A 4008-nucleotide genomic window follows, 5' to 3' on the forward strand; every position below is an offset into this window, starting at 1 on the left:
AATGCATGTGAAGAATAGAATGTGGAATGAGGAATATCAAGATACATGTAGATGTTTAAGAGGTTCGCGAGGAAGGAGGAGGGATTTGTGATGATATCTGGTCAAGTTTGAAAGGAGAGGTGCATAGGTTGGTCATAGGAACATACAAGTGGTTTGTGGGTGGGGGGAACCCCCTTGCATGTTGGATAACTAGATTCAGGTCGGGCTTTGGCATGAATATGAGAAGGCACTCAATGTATAAGCAACACACATGAAGACACCCATGTTGTTTCACTTCATTAGAGTTAAGTTATGCAATTGATTGGTATGAGCGCTTGACGCATGCTTGTGATAGACACAGTCGGTGTAGCAACTTCTGCTTACACACACACAGGGCTGACTAGATGTATGTATGTATGTATGTATGTATGTATGTATGTATGTATGTATGTATGTATGTGCCCCCCACAACTTAACAAGTTCCACAAGGCACATACATACACACCATTCTACTTGATCGATTTTCTTGAAGATGCAATGGGTTTAATGTCCCACATATAAAGGCATTCATAAAACTGAAGCTTTTATATAAGCCATGAGTAGAGGTGTCCTATCACGACTATACTTGAACAGGATCTGTTCTATAGTTCGTACCTCTTGTGTGAGCAATTCTCTGCTCAGACAATGCCTGCACTACTCGGAAGATGAAGTATGTGCTCCATCTGCCAGAGCGCGAATACACTCAAATCTCTCCTTCCTCTCACCAGAGGAAGAAGAGGCTGTTGATGACCGTCCTGCAGCGTGAATAATTCCCACCTGCAGTGAAGGCGGATGAGCGATCTGACGAGTTCCTTTTTTGTTTTCGTTTAATTTTAATGATTCCTTCTTCTTTTGCAAAATTGCACCAATCGAAATGGAGAAGGTAAAGGGTGGATGAGCGACCTCACGAGATATCTTTCTGTGATATCAATTCACTGTATGTGCTAGTAAAAAGAAATGGAACAAAGATACTACTACTTTCCTGGGATGGCCCCTCCTTCCATGGCCTGAGCCTTGGAATACTACTGGCAGGCTCTTGTAATGTATGTTGTACTGGAATGTATGGGAAAACCAAGGAAACCTGCTACCTCTCTCTTTGGCGTATGTGCTAGGAATGAGAAGGAACAGAACAGGATCCCATATTCCTTTAATTGCCTTTCCTTGGCTTTTGGAATTCTGGCATACTCTTGTAATTTATGTTGTATTGGAATGTATGGGAAACCAAGGGAAACCTGATACCACTCTCTTGGTGTATGGGCAAGGAAAGAAAAGGAACAGGATACCACTTTACTGCGATTGCCTTTGCTTGGCCTGGAATTCTGGTATGCTCTTGTAATGTCTGTTCTACTGCCATATATGGGTTTGCTAGGACATCAAGGGAATGTGATACCACTCTCTATGGTGTAAACAAAAATTCCCCAGCCTTGACTGTTGGGCATGCGATATAGCAAGCAACAGAATTAGCATCATCCATTGTGTGTGTACTAGGCACACATGATGCTACACCTGTACGAAAACACAACTTTGGAGTTGTGGATGGATCTCCAAATTCGGATCAAGATCCAATGCATGAACGAAATTCTGGTACATTTCTTGTAATGTATGTTGGTAATGGCATTGATGGGTTAGGGAAGAAAGAGAACTCAATACTACTCTCCTATCATGTGCTGTTCCCAACCTCAGATTGTTGTGTGCCCTCAGAATGTATGCTTGTACTATCATGTCTGGGTTATGAAACAAAGGGAACATGAGACTGCTCCCCTCATACAACCTTTTCTCAAACCGAAACACTGGCCCGTTCTTATAATGTATCTTGATATTGTTCCTGTATGGTTTATTCTGAAACAAAGGGAACACGATGCTATTGTAATGGTTCTTTATGCCACAGTTGATGGGTTAGGAAGCCTACAGAACATGCTACTACCATACTCCCCTAGTATGCCCTTTTCTGTCTCCAAAATCCTAGCATGTCCTCTGCTGCCTATTTCAAGCAGAAATAAAAGCCTGTATATGTGGCAGATGACCTTTGGTTACCCTACTAGCTGCCCACTAAATTTGGATCAGCGATTCAACCGATTCGCCCATGCTTACACTAAAATTGGTGTTTTGGCAGTGTTTCAAATCAAAAGGTACGCACGCATAATAGTCCACCATTTCTTGCTCTACTTGTGATGGAGAGTATCATCGGCATGTTGACAGATCGAAGTGTAAACCAAATAGAGGAAACCACACCACAAGGTTACTTAGAAAATGTACCATGAGCTGTAATACTATACCAAGTCAGTAAATTCCAATAAATTGAGTAAGCTGTATTTGTCAGTGCTTCGTATTGGTTATCAATGTAGTAGGATAAGGATAAGGACAAAGAGAAGGCCAATGTGGCCTCTTGTGTCATCATTTGAGGAGCCTTTAGATGCAGAAGATATTCTTTGTGTTACTATGGCAACAGATCATCGTGAAGTTAATGGTGCATCTGTTTTTATTCATGCACAGGATATGTAGATTACAAAGACTGATCTAATTGACACCTTGCTTACTCTGAATGATGGGCAGTCACAAACATTGATTGTGGATTCAGGTGCATCATTTCATGTTACTCCCATTAAGGAGTGTTTTACTGCATTTCATGCAAGCAATCATGGACATGTATATCGTGTAAACAACCATGCTTTGTCTATTGAAGGTATTGGCACAATGCATCTCACATTGAGTGGTATAATGAGTTGGTTTTGCATTATGTAAGATATGTACCAAGCATCAATAAAAGTGTATTGTCTGTTGAACAAATGGATATGCATGGATATATTACTCTCCTTAAGAAATGGTCATGAAAGCGTATCAAAGGCTCTAGGCTAATTGTTAAAGGTATGAAGAAAAGGGACTCTGTATTGCTTGCATGGTAAAGCTTTGATGGGCAAGTTTATTGCTTTGGCTGAAATCCATTCACATAAGGAATTATGGCATAAAAAGCTTGGTCACATGAGCCAAAAAGACCTTGATAAACTATATAACATGGACCAGTTTGATGCTAAAGGCTCAAAACGTGATTTTTGTAATGAATGTCAATATGGTAAGCAAGTAAAGAATTCCTACTACTCTGGTGTCTCATGTAAGCCTAATTTGCTTGATCTAGTTCATTTTGATGTTTGCAACATGCCCACCAAATCTATGGGGGTTGCTCTTTATATTTTTTTGTTTTGTTCATGACTAATCTAAGAAGCTTTGGGTATATTTGTTAAAATCTAAGGATAAAGCTTTTGTTGCATCCAAGAATTTTCTTGCATTTGTGACCACTCAAACAAGTAGAAAGCTGAAATGCTTACACACAGATAATTGGGCGAGTTTACAAGTGCTGAATTTAATAGATTGGGAAAATCTTGGTATTAAGAGGGAGCTAATAGTCCCATACAACCCTCTTCCAATGGTGTGGTTGAAAGGTATAACAGGACTTTATGTGAGAGGGTGAGATGCATGTTGTCCACAGTTAATCTCCTGCATGGAGTTTGAGGAGAGGTGTTAAAAATTGTGGTTCATGTTTGCAATAGATCCCCTCATATGTGCTGAAAAGTGGCATTCCTAATGAGGTTTGGTTTGGCAAGGCAACTTCATATGGCCACCATGCATCTTTAGTTGTGATGGTTTGCGCATATAAGGCCTGAGTTGAGAAGCAAGTTAGATGCAAAGTTCATGAAAGGAATCTTTATGGGTTATGGAGATGAAGGTGAAATGGGCTACACAATTTGGCTACCACAACTCAAGAAGGTAATACGTAGACGAGATGTATTTAATGAGGCAAGTTTGGTAAAAAAATGATTGTGTCTGTAAGTGTGAGCATAAAAGAGTCAAATTTCAGAATGTGCAACCAAAAGTTAAATATGATATGAACCCTCGGGATGCACCAAGTTTGGCTGGAAATAATAATGAGCCAATGGTTATATAGCCAGATGATGTTGGATAACAAAATGATGCTTCTGATGGGCATATGCAACT

The 4008-nt window shown here is 40.1% G+C and overlaps 1 non-coding gene across 1 annotated transcript; it reads left to right on the top strand.

The window, feature by feature from the left end:
• The first annotated feature begins 594 nt into the window (after positions 1-594).
• On the top strand, positions 595-829 carry LOC147866162 (small nucleolar RNA U3). The gene has a single exon (XR_015529586.1). It is a non-coding gene; the product is annotated as a small nucleolar RNA U3 (small nucleolar RNA).
• Positions 830-4008: the final 3179 nt, after the last annotated feature.

Source organism: Azolla caroliniana, unplaced genomic scaffold, assembly GCF_043228905.1.
Source record: "Azolla caroliniana isolate FFs.n. ecotype wild unplaced genomic scaffold, voAzoCaro1.0.p SCAF_3, whole genome shotgun sequence".
In the NCBI taxonomy this organism is placed as follows: Eukaryota; Viridiplantae; Streptophyta; class Polypodiopsida; order Salviniales; family Salviniaceae; genus Azolla; species Azolla caroliniana.